Source organism: Trichosurus vulpecula, chromosome 5, assembly GCF_011100635.1.
Source record: "Trichosurus vulpecula isolate mTriVul1 chromosome 5, mTriVul1.pri, whole genome shotgun sequence".
NCBI classification, from domain to species: Eukaryota; Metazoa; Chordata; class Mammalia; order Diprotodontia; family Phalangeridae; genus Trichosurus; species Trichosurus vulpecula.
In genome coordinates, this window is record NC_050577.1 from 135,117,497 (window position 1) to 135,132,827 (window position 15,331).

Here is a 15,331-nt window from a genome sequence, read left to right on the forward strand (position 1 = left end):
GAGCATTTCCATATACAATTTGGAATATGAGAAGATTGTGCACAAAATCATACATCTCTTTTATGTACAACTTGCTTTTTTAAAAAAGTCTATAATAAATTCAACATCATGTAGCTTTCAAAATTGCCCTTATCTGTGATTTATTTCTTCTGGCCTCCCTTCTGTTATCTTCTCATTTGGGGGGGGGGGCGAGAGGGGGGAATCCTACTCTCAGGAACAACCTGAGTTCAAATATGGCAGCAGACACTTTCTAGCTATGTGATCCTAGGCAAGTCACTTAACCACTGTTTGCCTAAGTTTTTTGGACTGGAAAATGGGGATACCAACAACACCTATCTCACGGGGTTGTGGTGAGGATGAAATGAGATAATATTTGTAAAGCACTCAGCATAATGCCTGGCACATAGTAGGTGGCTGTATAAATTCTTATTTTCTTCCCCTTCCCCTTTCCCTAATCCTTCTCTCCATGCTACCTCTCCTCATTGTGTGGTGTGGCAGGGGAGAGAAGAGCAAAGAAAAATGCTTGTAATAAATATGCATGATCAGGCCAAACAAATCCCCGTGCTAGCCATGTCCAAAAAGTCCGTCTCGTTAAGCATCTTGAGTCAATCACCTGTCTGTCATGAGGTTGATAGCATGCTTCCTCTTAGAAAGTGAAAATGTAGGGCACTGACTATCACTAACATTTCACTTAGAAAGTTGTGTCTGACTCTTCCTGACCCCATTTGGGGTTTTCTTGGCAAAGATACTGGACCGATTTACCATTTCCTTCTCCAGCTCATTTTATAGACTAGGTAATGGAGGTAAACAGGGTTAGGTGACTTGCACAGGGTCACACAGCTAGTGTCTGAGGTCACATTTGAACACAGAAAGATGAGATGCCAGGTTTGATACTCTATCCACTGTGCCATCTAGCTGCCCCGAACAAAAGAATGCAAACGAACAAAAAAGAAAGCTCTTCCCTTCCCTGACACTAGGAATATCAGCAATTCAGGGATGGGATACCCTCCTACAGATGTGTCATAGGCTTATAGATTTAGAGCTAAACAAGACCTTAGAGGTGAATGAGTGCAAATGCTTCATTTTACTGAAACTGAGGCCCAGAGTGGTTAAGTGACTTGCTCAGGATCACACAACTGGTCAATACCTCTAGCCCTATTTCTGAAGTTCTCCCTCCTTCCAATACATATAACTATGCAATTCCGGGTACCTTGCACCAGCCTGAAATCCTCTTTATGGTTTCTGGCTTTCCCTGCTTTTATATATTGCCTACAGGCAGTCTTAAAGTGAGAAAAAGGAGGGCGCCCTTGTTAGGGTTTAATGATAGTAAACTGCCTTGAGTTTGGTAACAGTGCCTAAGCTGGTTAGGGCAAAATTCAAAGGAAAGACAAAGATGGAAAGCCACCATGGATGATTTTAAGGGCTGTTGGCCAACCAGCTTAAAACAAACCATTTATTCTTGCTTTTTTATTTGTTTGTTTTTTTGTTTTGTTTTTTTTTGGGGGGGAGGGGGGGAAGTCAGGGCAATTGGGGTTAAGTGACTTGCCCAAGGTCATCACTGTATAGCACACAAATTCTTTGTAAAGGATGTTTCTGCTTAATCCTCTCTCCAAGAATTGACATTGGATGACCTTTACCCAAAGCTGGGTATGGCATAGTATGGCAGGGTTGATAGAGCACTGGATTTGGAACGAGGAAGTCCTGCGTTCAAATTCTGCTTCAGACACTTGTTAGCTGTGTCATCCTGGGCAAGTCCCTCAACCTCTCTGTGACTGTTTCCTCATTTCTAAAATGAGAAGATTTGTTAGCCTTTAAGATTCATTGGGGCTCTAAATCTATGCTTCTGTGTCATGGTGAACTTAGAAACTAACATTAGTGGAAGGGTCAGCTGCTAGATTGTAATGCTGTTCTGCCCCTTCATCCTATAGTTACATAGAGACAACTTGGCAGAATGGAGAGAGGGTCGGCCTTGCCTTGGAGTCGAGAAGAGCTGGATTCAAATCCAGCCTCTTCACACATACGGGGTGATCACCTGCTGATGCCCAAGCTACTTTCTAAAATCAATATTATATTTAGATCTAACACTACCAGTTTTCCAGGGCATGGACCCTCTCCTTTACCCCACCATTCTCCCATGCCTCTAGTCCAGTATCACCAATATTGGATCAATCAATATCAGTCAAACAAATCAATATCAATCGATACTAGCAGTAGATAGAATTAGTGTCACCTCCTCCAAGGCTACAGAGAGCCCTAGTGCCCAATCATCCTCCATTCTTCCTCTTCTTAAGAAATTTCCCGACACTGTTTTAGAAGAGGAACTTTAAGAAACCCTTGTGGTGCCGTTAGTGGGGTTCTGGGATAATTAACTTGGATGGCACATCTGTGAAGCTGCCTTTGTTGCCACCGGGGATTGCAGAATGCCTTTTAAAGGTTGTTGTTCAGTCATTTCAGTCATATCTGACTCTTCTTCAGTGAGGTTAAAGTCAGCCTTTTTCTATAATGTAATTTTACTGAATGTCAGAGGTAGAAGAAATCTTAGAAGACATGTAGTCTTACATATCAGGAAAAAGAGGTATGAGATATGATTAATAATAATAATAATGAAAATTATATATGGGGGCAGTCAGTTGGCATAGTGCACAAAGTTCTGGACCTGGAGACTGGAAGACCTGAGTTTAAATTAAGGCTAGACTGAAGAGAGACTCATATACATTATCTGTGTGACCTTAGGCAAGTCACTTACCCCTGTTTGTTTCACTTTTCTCATCTGTAAAATGAACTGGAGAAGGGAACGGCAAACCATCCCAATATCTTTGCCAAGAAAACCCCAAATGGGGTCCCGAAGAGTCCAACATGACTGCAACCACCAAACAGCAACAACTAGACTGAAGAGAGCAATGGAGAAAACATTAATAACGCAGATAAAAGTTAAAATGTGTCCTATGCACAGTTTTTTTTTCAGAGAGCTAGTTGTTAAATATTTATCAGCACACCACTGCCTGGACCCATTCAACAGCCTATTGAAGCCAAAGAAATCTTTTGTAAAATAACATTTTTAAATGTATAAGATACAGTTCATAAGTTTTCAAAGGAAGTCAAAGATTAGTGAAAATAAAGAAGTAATTTTTCTCCCATTGAATGGATCTTAAAAAGGATTCATGATATAAAATACCAGCCATCTCCAGACTGAAAACCGATGGGCTCAAAGTATAGGTTGAAGCATATTTTTTCCTCTTATTATTTTTCTTGTGGTTTTTAAAATATGGCTAATGTAGAAATATGTTTTGCATATGTACTGTATACGTACGATGTATATTGTACTTCTTGCCTTCTCAATGTGTGGGGGAGTGGTGGAGGGTGGGGAGTGGTAGAATGTGGAACTAAAAATAAAAATTAACGTTAAACAAATTGTAGTACTGCAAGTAATAAAATATTACTGCATTGTAAATAAAAATGAGGTCAGGTAGATGGTGCAGTGGATAGAGTACCAGGCCTGGAGTCAAGAAGTCCTGAGTTCAAATCTAACCTCAGACACTTACTAGTTATGTGACCCTGGGCAAGTCACTTAACTCTCTTTGCCTCAGTTTCCTCATCTATAAAATGAACTAGAGAAGGAAATGGCAAGCTACTCCAGTATCTTTGCTAAGAAAAAACCCCAAATGGGGTCATGAAGAGTCAGAAACCTCTGGAAAATGACTGAACAATAACAAAGTAAAAATGAATATGAAGAATCCAGAAAAACATGGGAATGCTTTATATGAACTAAAACAGCGTGAAGTAAACAGAAGCAGCAAAATGTTATGTACAATCACTGCAACCATGTAAAAGGAAAGAACTACAACATGAAACTGAGTTTTTTGTGAGTATAATAACTAAGTCTGGTTTACAACAGTGGAAAACCATAAATTTAGATGACTGCATATACTACCAAACGTAATTGAGAAGATTTTGCTGAATTCCTCCCCTTCCCCCCTTCCATATTTTAAGATCTTTGTTACAAGGGATGCCATGTGAATGGTAGGGGAGTGATTTATTTAGAAATGAAGGTAATAGAAAGGCAAAAGGTATCAGTGAAAATAAGAAAAAAAATTTTTAAATGTTTTGCTACTTCCCCTCCCCACTAAAAAACAGAGAGATCACGCTATTTTGCATGTTGTCTTCTGTTCCAACAGTCTTGCTCCCTAAAACTTAAATGAATCACTGACTTAGTGGTGACTTGTTTACTGGCATTCCTTTATATATGGGCTGAGATAGAAGCATCATGTCCAATTGAAGCTCAGTTGTGGAGTTTGTGTGAATTCCACTGAGATTTAAGACCCCTTACTTCCTACTTTGCCACTCTCTTGTGACTGCACCATGTACTTGATACAGTACTGTAAACAGGGGCCTCAAAAATTTAGCACGTAATGGTGCAGTCATATGACAGTGAGTCAGCAGTTAGGCTTCAACACCTATCTTGCCACCACCCCAGGGACTTTCTAACAAGAACCAATTTTGTTATGAGCATTATTTTTACCCCAGGGGAATAAAGAGGAACTATGTGAGCAGAATATAGAAGCAGACGGTACTCATTGTCTGCATCTGGATTGAAATGAAACTAAAGTACATGCACTGTTAAGACTCTTTTTAACACTAATCATTTGAAGCTTTGAAAACGTTCTGTGTAACCAAGAGGGCTCGACTTTAAGTGACTTTAAACTACTAGCACATCTCTACTTACCACAGTTTGAACAACTTTCCTAGGCATCTCTTTAAGATGATTAAGTTTATAGGCATTTTGCCATTCTGCATTAGTGGCAGTGGAGGGAGTTTTTCACCAATGATAAAGTCACAAGTTTTCCTAGTCTACTAGGGAAAAAAAAGGTCCCAGGTACTCCATGGAGCCGCCAAGAAAACATTGTGGTGAAAGTAGACTGAATTGGAAATACAAGGTAATAGACCTCCTCAGCCAATCAGTGCTACTAATTCTTATGCTTTTTTCTTTCCATTTTATTCCTATTTGGAAACTCTCTTGGTTACATACACTGTTTTCAAAGCTTCAAATTATTAGTATTCTGCTATTATAGGATATAAGCCCAGAGTTTCTATTTCAAGCCCCTCACTTTAAAGAGGATTCACCTGAAACCCAGAGAAGCTGAGTGAGTTACCCAAGGTCACAAAGGGAATAAATATCAGAGATCCTTCTCCCTTACCAAACTGCATCCCAATGTGGTATCGTAGGCAAGCCCTCTGACTCCATTCAGCTTTCTTTCTACTGCATTACCAGAGGGTGGAAGGCGGATGCATAAAGGTTTTATCCCAGCATTCTAGGAAGCATGTGATGATGATGATGATAATAATAATAATAAGCATTTGTACAGATCTTTAAGGTTTCCGAAGTGCTTTACAAATATATCGTTTGATTCTCAAAACCACCTTGGGAGATAGGTGCCATTATCACCTACATGTTACAGATGAGCAGACTAAGATAGGCAGAAGTTTAGTGACTTGTCCAGGGTCACACAGCTAAATGGGTGTCCGAGGCCAGATTTTAACTCAGGTTTTCCTGAGTCCAGGTTTGGAACTCTATCCACTATTCCACATAGCAGCCAAAAGGGTACTTTGGCCATGCAAGTTCTCAGTCTGGGCCCAGGGAAAGAAATTGGGTGACAATAGGAGAATGAGGCTGAGCAGGTTGCCTTGGCCTGGAAGCATCAGGTAAGTGTTGTAGGTCAGATCATTAAAAGGTTGAGTGCACAGTATTCAATTGAGGGGTCAGCATTATAAGTGCTTCCACTGCAGGAAACAGAACATGCTGGGCCTATGTACCTTCCCAGGGACAGGTGGGCTCTGTGGAAAACAAAGGATTAGTCATCGTAATTCAAGCTGTTAATTGCCCATCTGAATGGAAATATCTTCAGTGGCAGGAGAGGAGTCTTTAACTTGTAGTGTATAAACTTTTTTTTTAATTTGATATTCATATTTCTATATTGTTTTCTTTGTAATTCCACATATTTTATTTTATGTGTTAAAAAACCTTATTCTGAGAATGGTTCCATAGGCTTTGCCAGATTGCCAACAGGGTCCATGACACACAAAAGGTTAAGAACCCCTGTTTGATAGGGAGATTATTTCCCATCTGGTCATTATCCCTTTAATACCTGACCCTGACCATTCAACTTGATGACACATTTTTCCAAAGATCCAGAGGTGATGGTTTACTATAGTGTTACTATGAGGTAAGGTGAGACCTCTCAAAGACACCTTGGTCACTCATGTACCAAAAAAAAACCAGCTCTGACTTGGACTCTCCCAGATGACAGAATTAGGGATTTATAACTGCAAGGGATGTTACAGGTCATCTGATCCAAGCACTTCACTTTAAAGATGAAGAGACCGAAGCCCAGAGAGGTTACATGGCTTCTCCAACATCACACAGGTAGTAAGTGGACAGGGCTGAGATTCCAGTCAGGTCCTCTGGCTAGCCTGCCTTCTCTCACAGCTGTCTGACATCTCACCCTAACACAAATGTGTTAACTAAGGTTTCATTTTGATCCTGGCTGCAGCCTTGGAATATCATCCTGATTTGACCTCTACTCCCCCAAACTATAGGCTTTCCTTGAGAGGTCTCACTACCATAGTTCTCTGCCCCACAACTGCCTTTATTAACTTCAGCTGGTGATCTTCCTTAAAGTGAAGCTTGGCTGCCTGAACTCTAGTCTTCTTCATTGTTGCCTTTTTGGAGGCTACTTCAGGCTACCTGCCTCTGGTTTAAATTGCTCTATTGAACCGGGACCATCTCTGTTTTTCCCATCTAATACAATACTTTAAACTGTTCATATTGTCTGAAAGTGACCTAGCCTGGCTGAGGATCTCTAGCCTGGCCTGGCTCAGTCCTGACCTACAATGGTGGACAGGGCAGGAATAACCCAGGACCTCCTGGTAGTGACTCTCTTTATAAAAGCATTCAGTTCTCTCTTTTCATGTTGGTGGAGGGCAGGCTCCAGGTGAGATGGTAGGCAAATGGGGGAAGAGGGTCAAAGCTTCCTTTTTTGACTTGGATATTTAGCCATTCATGAGAGAAATTCCTAATTTACACAAGCTGAAATTGTATTCCAGCCTCAATAAATACATATTGAAAAGCTGGCAGAGTAATGTAGGGAGAGGGAGAATTAACTGACCCCATACTCTGCATGGTTTTTGGCTATCCACAAAATGTCAAGAGAGTCAGAGGAAGACCCCAGTGGATTCCCTGTATCACAATCGCAAAGGACTAGAAGGCAGAGGTGGATTCCTCTGAAGCATCATTGGAAGGACCTGCACCTGATGAGCTCACAATTCTACTGAAATGTGGAGGTAAGTAGAAAATGAACTTTGACGTAGTCTGGAAGAGTCAAGTACAAAACAAGTAGCGTACAAACTTTCTTGTTATAGATCAGTCAGCATTCATGGGACTAATTCTCACTTGCCCACATCTTTTTCCTGTGTAGATCTACTAACTTCTTATATTACTAAATCTCAGAAATGGAATTTAAGGGTTTTTTGGGGGGATAGAAGGTAGACCCCGATTTCATCAGTATGAGGAACTTCTAATGACAATGCTCCTTTTTTTACCAATGTATATCTTCGAAGACTGTAACTTAGGGTCTTAAAAAAGAGCTTGATGATTTTAGAAAAACATGGATAGCCTTATATGAAATAATGAAGAGCAAAATAAGCAGAACCAAGAGAACGTTGCATACAGTAACAGCAATGTTGTTTTAAGAAAAATTTTGACTGAGTAAATCACTCTGATTATTATAAATACCCAAATTAATGACAAAAGACCTACGAAGGAAGGCACTATCTGCACCCAGAGCAAGAATTGATAAATAGAAATATGTATAGAATGATTTTACACACACATTTGTGTCTAAAGGTAGCCATCTCTAAGGTGAGGGGAGGGAAGAAAAAAAGAAAGTTAAATGATAACTTTATTATATATTTTTTAAAAATAGCAAATTGTATATAACACATTTGTAGTTTCATGTACAATTATCTTTTTTTCTATTCTACAATGTTATTGAAATGTTTGCTTTACTTCTTAAGTTCAGAATAAAATAAATTTAAAAAAAAGAATTCTCTGGGAGTAGCAAGAATTGTCCAGGGTTACTCAGCCAGTATCTTTCAAAGGCAGGACTTGGACCTAGGTCTTCCTCACTGTGAAGCCAACTCTCCAGCTATTCCAAATTTAATTTTTTTAATTAAGAAACTTTCTAAAAAATAAAAAGGAGCCATCATCCATTACTTTGAGCTATTCATAATTCTTTTGGGATAAGTTAATTTAGTCACTCAAGATATTCTTTGTATACTTTTTCTGATTTCCCTCTCCACTCTTCATCTTCCTCTTTCATATTAATCTTAGCAGTTCAATAGTTTTCTTTGTGGTACAATGGAAAGAACCCTGGCTTTGAAGTGGGAAGTTCTGGTTTCAAATTCTGCCTCTGCCCCTTGGTACTTGTGTGATCTTCAGCAAGTCTCAACCTTTCTGGCCTCAGGTTTCTCGCCAATAAAATGGCAAGACTGGATCAGGTGGCCTTTAAGGTTCCTTCCAGGCCTCAATCTTGAGCCTGTTCCTGAAAGCAGAATTAGTGGTTTTTTCTCCTTTATTATCCCCCTTCTTTCACTAAAATCCTCTTCCAATACCTCATCACTGGCTGACACAGTGGATAGTGTAGCACTAAGAGTCTTGGAAAACCTTGGCTCAAATCCTGCCTCAGATAACTTTATAATTGTGTGACCCTGGGCAAGATAATTAACCTAACAACTTCAGTTTCCCTATCTGTAAAATGAAAATAATAAGTATAATAATTGCACCCACTTCACAGGATTGTTGTAATAATCAAATGAGTTAATTTGTGTAAAGTGTTTTGTAAACCTTGAAACGATATAGAAATGTTAACAATTATTGTCCTGATAATGTGAAAGTGACTAAGAGAACAAGCCTTCACCCAACCTACCTAACTGGAAAGGCTAGACGATGCATTTGGAAACCAACTGCATGTGTTATTCATCGAGGACAAAACTAGTTAAGTCTGGAGAAACTCTTTACTAGAAGTTGTTCAATAGGTGATAACATTTTTTGAACACAATTCATGAAGACCTTTGTGAAGGTAGTGAACCCTGGTGAATTCTTGGATTGTTTAACATATTTGAATAGATTTAGAGTTAACAGGGGACTTAGAGATCACTGAGGCTAGACAGTTTTACAGAAGAGAAAACTGAGGCACAGACAGATTAAGTGATTTACTCAAGATCACACAGATGGTAAGTGGCAGGGCTGGGACTGGAACCCAGGAACTCTGATTCTAAAGCCCTAAAGGGCTCTCTCCACTGTGCTATGGTATTTCTATTATTCTTTTAACAAGGCATCTGCTAGTTAAGAAGGAATGCTGATACATTTTTTTCCCTTCTTCCAAATCATGAGATATACCCTCCCCCCACTAACAGTTTTTATTTCTATAATAAAAACAGTTGTTTGGGAGGACGAGAAATATGAAGGAAATAAACTTTTGGCTGAATGCTTAAGAATGTGAATGCTGGTTTTGGGTGATCATAGAACAAAGATTGTGATGATGAAGGCCATGTGTCATTGTTTGTTATGCTGTAGAAAATGAAAACCAAAACAATCAAATATTGCCCTGGTATTTCTGGTATTTGAGGAATAAAGAAATTGAGGGATAAAGAAAATAAATACTCTAGAAATGATGTTTGCAAGAGTTTAATTTTTGTGCGGAAGATAGCAGTAGTTAAACCCTTCTTTCTTCTCTGTTAATGAATGATGAAAAGAAGCTGTAATAGTTCAATCAACAGTACCCTTTGACCACATGCTATGTGACATTCAAGGAATGATCAAACAGCTGTTGTTTTCAGTTAATCTTTTTTTAAAATCGTGCTTAGCTCTTCCATGAACTTGTTAAATGTCCTTGAGATAGCCACCTCAGAACAGCCTTAGCTTTTTGTTTTCCTTGTAACTCACCATGGCAGCCCCACTCACCCAGGTGTTCTTCCCTTGAGCAGTTTTGAGGCATGGCTGGCCAAAGCATCCCACGGAAACACTCCATACCAACTTGCCTCGCTAGGCACCTCCTCCAACAGAACCCATCTGGAGCTTTTCCTCTCTCTCTGTATATTTCTCTGCTTATCTATTAAAATCTACTTTTGACTAGTTTTCAGATAGGAAAGAATATACCATTACTAGATGATAACGTCTTAATGTGGAACCTATCCAAGGGGCATTTACACTTGATGGAGACAATGGATTAACCCAAAGGAATGAATCTCAAATGGTGGAGTTTCATACAGTACCAATAACAGACTCATCAGAGCAATATTTTTGAGTTCACTAGGCACTGAAGTTCTTTCTCATGCTTTCTCAATTAAATCCTCTCAGCCTATGGTTTGTGAATATGTATTAATATGCATTTCCTCATTCATATTGGAAATGGAAATTCTCATTAAAGCTACATTTTCATATTCCTCTTTGTATGTTTTAAAAATTACTTTTTCTTTTGAAGCCCAGATGGCTGATATTTTCCTTAGAGTTGCTTCACCTGTTCTGTATCAAGGAAAAGTTTTTCATATCATAAGGGGAATGTAAAGGAATAAATTAGGATGTAGCAGTAACACCTTTGAATACAAAAACCATAGATATGAAAAAATATTCTACATGGAACCTTTCATTGGGAATATCAAAGTAAGTCAACAACTTCCTTATCAAGGAGATTGCAGCTGGTAGAGTCAGGCGTAAGGGTAGGCAAGATAGTCAACTCCCTGGGGAACATGTAGAAAGGAAGCACAAGGGACATTTTTCAGTATTACTTTTTCCAAAATGCCACATATATTTTTAATGCCATACCATTCCATTCTCCAGATCACACAGTATTCTGTTATTCAAGTCTCATGCGTTGGTGACAGCTTAAAGTCTACAATGTATACTAACACACAGGAAGTGAAATTGTCATATTTTTGTCTTGGATGCTCAAATGGCTTGTCATGTCTTTAGCAATGAAGCAAATGGTCTTTGTAAAGTTTTCAAAGTTCTGGAGCTCGGAGCTCATACACACACGCACATACACATACATATATATATATTTGTTCATTCATGCCTATCTTTTGGTTAAGCATTGAGGTTGGCCTTGAGGGTGACAGAGCCGATAAAATTTAAAAATATATATGCATATACTACACATTGTGTACATATCCATGTGTGCATATTCACACGTATGTATGTGTATAGGCATGTGTGGGTAGGTTTTTATTTACATGTATATACACATGTGTGTGGTTGTATACATGCTAGTTGTATGTTTTCATGTCTGTATGGTTATGTGTATCTTTTTTATATAGGTATATATACAGATGTACAAGAGATACAATTTTCAACATATCATGTTGCTTCTCTAAGTTGTCATAGATGATAATGCTATCTGTGTACATTTGGCAGTAAGGACTAAAAAGCAATCACGAAAGGCATTCTTCTTATCTTTCTTTTACAAAGCACCACCATTTGTTATCCAAAGTCAGACCTGATTCTTTCATTGCAAAGAGCAATCTATGCAGATATTCATTATCTAAAAATATGGACAGTCTTTCCTTATTGTAAAACACAAGATGTGGGTATGAGTTTTCATTTACAGAGATACTAATATACGTCAGAAGACTTTGCTTAATACTTTTAACTATTGCAGTATAAACATGACCCTAATTAATTAATTTACTAATTGGATTGTACTTTCAGATGGAGTTCTTTAATTAGCCATGTGTATTAACAATAAACTGTACATGTCATCTTGAGTGGCATAAGATTTGTAAGTGTAGCTGGTCATCCTGGCAATAAAGGATCCCTGGGATTAGGGAAGTAGAACTCTATTTGAAGATGGTAGCAGCAGGTCTGAGGAGTGTGAAGGAAAACGAGGGATGCCCTGGTGTTGAAGTCAGTAGCTACATTTCCCTGTGTTGGGAAGAAAGCTGGCTGTAAGCATGCAAGGTAACTAAAATATACATCTTCTCAAGATAAGGATAATAAGAGACCAGCAGGTTTTGAAAATAGCACTTATGACTGCCTTGCATATCTTAAAACAAATTCTACTATCATCTGGAGATAGGGGAAATAAACCAAAAAACCCCCCCAAAAAAACAAAAAAAGAAAACTTATTCGGTCCTTACTATAATTTGCTAAGATCATGCTAACGTTAGATATTACTCAGCTTCTTTAACATTAAAGTCAGAAATATGAGAGATGAATGTAATGACTAAAAAGAGGAACTATTCCCAGTTTATAAAGCTTGGCCTCCTTTAAAAGACACAGTGACGAGACTGGGTGGAAAGAGAAAAGCCACCTCAAGAAAATGGAGATATTGATTCTAACAAAACATATGCCTGATGCATTACCAAAGGTAACTTTTGTCTCTAAATCTAAAGGGAAATTCCAAGAATAGGCTGACTAACATTAAATGCTCAAAAAATTACAGATATCAACTTCAAATTAGTCTCAGATGATTATGAATTTTTATCGGAATTGCATTTTATGAAAATGGGGTTTAATAATTTGATCATTTTACTTTGGCTTTTAAATTTTAAAATGTCAGCTCTGGATTGGACATAAGAGCAAGTGAAGATGAGCAGTATTGAACGATCCGCAAATGTGGATTGGATGGGTGGCTGCTGTTCGATTTTTTTTTTTCCAGATGTGGTGATGGTTTGTGGTTTCAAATGGGGGCCAAATATAGGAACCAGACTTTAATAGAAGCAATTGTGAATTGGCCTACCTACAGATGTACCTTACCTTATATAACCTGTGTTCCTAAAAAAAATTTCATGCAAAACAAATTTTTGTAATTTGAATCATATATAAAATATAGCAGGAGAGCAGGTTGATTGAAAGAAGTCTTTGATGAATACTGTATGGAAGCAAATAATTACCTCTTTATGTGTTTTGTGTGGAGTTTCTTAAAGTCAGGATGTGACTGAACTTGAATTTGTTGGTGTATTAAGAAGAAAGCTTTATATCTAAACAGTTATTTGATTGGCAGGTCAGTTAGCACTTGGTTGTGTTAGGGACACAGAAGGAGAGAAATGCTTTTTAAAGTAGCATTACAGGAAAAGTTCATTAGTCTTTTGATAAATTTTTGTTAGTTTGTTTTGCTTTGTGAATGTTTAAAAAATGAGGAAATTGAGCGTAAGAGGTTTCGTGCTGTACCCAAGCTCTTCTAGCTAGAAAATCATGAAACTGGGAATTGAACTAAGGTCTTCTGACCCTATGTTGAGGTATCAGACTTGGACTTCAGTGAAGTGCAGATATGAACTCTACCACCTCCATATCTTACTTGTTACGTGAAGAAGAAGGGTGCTCAGAAATGATGATATTGGGAAGAATGCCTATATTTGATTGGATACTTATGTTGTTGTTGTTCATCCTTCATTCTGGAAGAGAATCAATGATATTGGGAGGATGATGTCTTGACTTGCATGTGAATTGGATTTGAGTGAGGCAAGGCTGTGCAAAGTCATCAGCCTCCCTCTCTGCTCCTGAGTCATCAAAAGCCAGTGGCAAGACCTTTGTCCTTTTTTTAAAGCTCAGTTTTTCCCAGGTCTCAGTTTGTCTGAGGCAACACCCATTCAGTAATTAAAGACAAGCTAAAAGTAGAGAGAAGAGATGGCCTTGTTTGCCTTCACAAAAGAATTAATCTGGATGGGGAAGACCCTCAGACTTTCAGGCCAGAACGGAAACAATTGCTATTTACACTAACTCTAAGACATCAAAACCCAAACAATGAGCACGTGAGGCTTGGGTGGGACCTATTATTGGTCAATCAATTTATGGAAAGCTTTCTAACACACTGTCATCTATCTATAAGAGAGAGATCAAAATAGGATAAATGTTTGCATGCATCCTAAAATAGAATATAAATCCTTTAAGGGTAGAGACTTTTTCATTTTTTGTATTTTTAGCTAGCACAGTATCTGGAAGTAATATGGGCTTAACTAAGGCTTGTTGATTAATTGACATATAATGTAATAATTCCATTCCACTTCACAAATGCTCCTCATTGGGTTTACATTCTTTTGGGGGAATACAATATGTAAACAGATAAGGAAATTCCAGATAATTTGATATTGCTTGGGGGGATGTAATATAAGGGTGATTTCCATTTTACTGCTTGAGAATGTTAGGTTACATTGTTGTTAAATGAACCAGCACAATATTTCATAATATTAAAAAGAGTGAAGATGAAAAGAGAGCTCGTTTAATTATAACTTTTTTCCATTTTACCTTTGTGTTAAGAGTAAATATTGAAGAAGTCTTCGAACTATAAGTACTCTCCAGTTCAAACAGTATAAATTGATGTATATGAATCACCATACAATGTAAACATGCTTTATTTAAGCTTACATGATACCATATAGGAACATACCATTGTAAAAATATAAATGCAAATGAGTTCATGTTTTCTTTTATATATCAGAGCCGATTTCATTTATTCTTTGTATCACATTAAACCTTCAATTAGCATACCTTTCTTTTTTATTGTACTAAAAATTTAAACCTTTTGGAAAATGCTAAGGGAACATAATTATGATGGGAAGATATATTTAGATGCATAAATGAAAAGCTGCAGATAAGAGACAAGACACTTCAAGCATCTGCATAATTTTTAACACACCTAAATAACTTAGCTTAGCCTGATGTAGACTTTGTTATGTTCTTCTATATTGCACATTCCCAGCTCCAGAGAGCTTCAACAGATGTGACTCAGTGATGATGGGGAGAACATGATAGACAAGTGATAAAGAAAAGTCCCAGAGGATATGAAATGGGCTAGGAAAATCTTTTTAAGGTAATGTTTCTATGGAACCATAGTGTTCTGCTGAGGGGTTTCATGTGAAAATTTTGACTTTGCTAAAATATTGAAAATGAAATTATACATTCATAAAAATGATCATAAAGGATTTTGGGTATAAACTAGGCTTTATTTCTCTTACCTTGCTCCAAAATTTCCCTGATCCCTCTTTATTCCGAGGATCATATCAATATATTCCTGAAGTATTCTATTAGCAAATTGATTGATGCTTGTGATTCTGCACCACGAAATCAATCACCAACTTTCCTTTTGCATTTCTCTCTTGACCTGTGGAAGCTTGTGGGAAACTCAGGAAAAAGAAATTTTGGTGACTGTGAGTCCCTTGAGATATTAAAGGGAGCTTGAATACAAAAATATGAGAACTGTGCTGGAAGAGATTATTAAAGGTAGTATAGAATCTCTGGGATTATGAAAACTTTTAAGACAAAAGAACATGGAAAAAACTT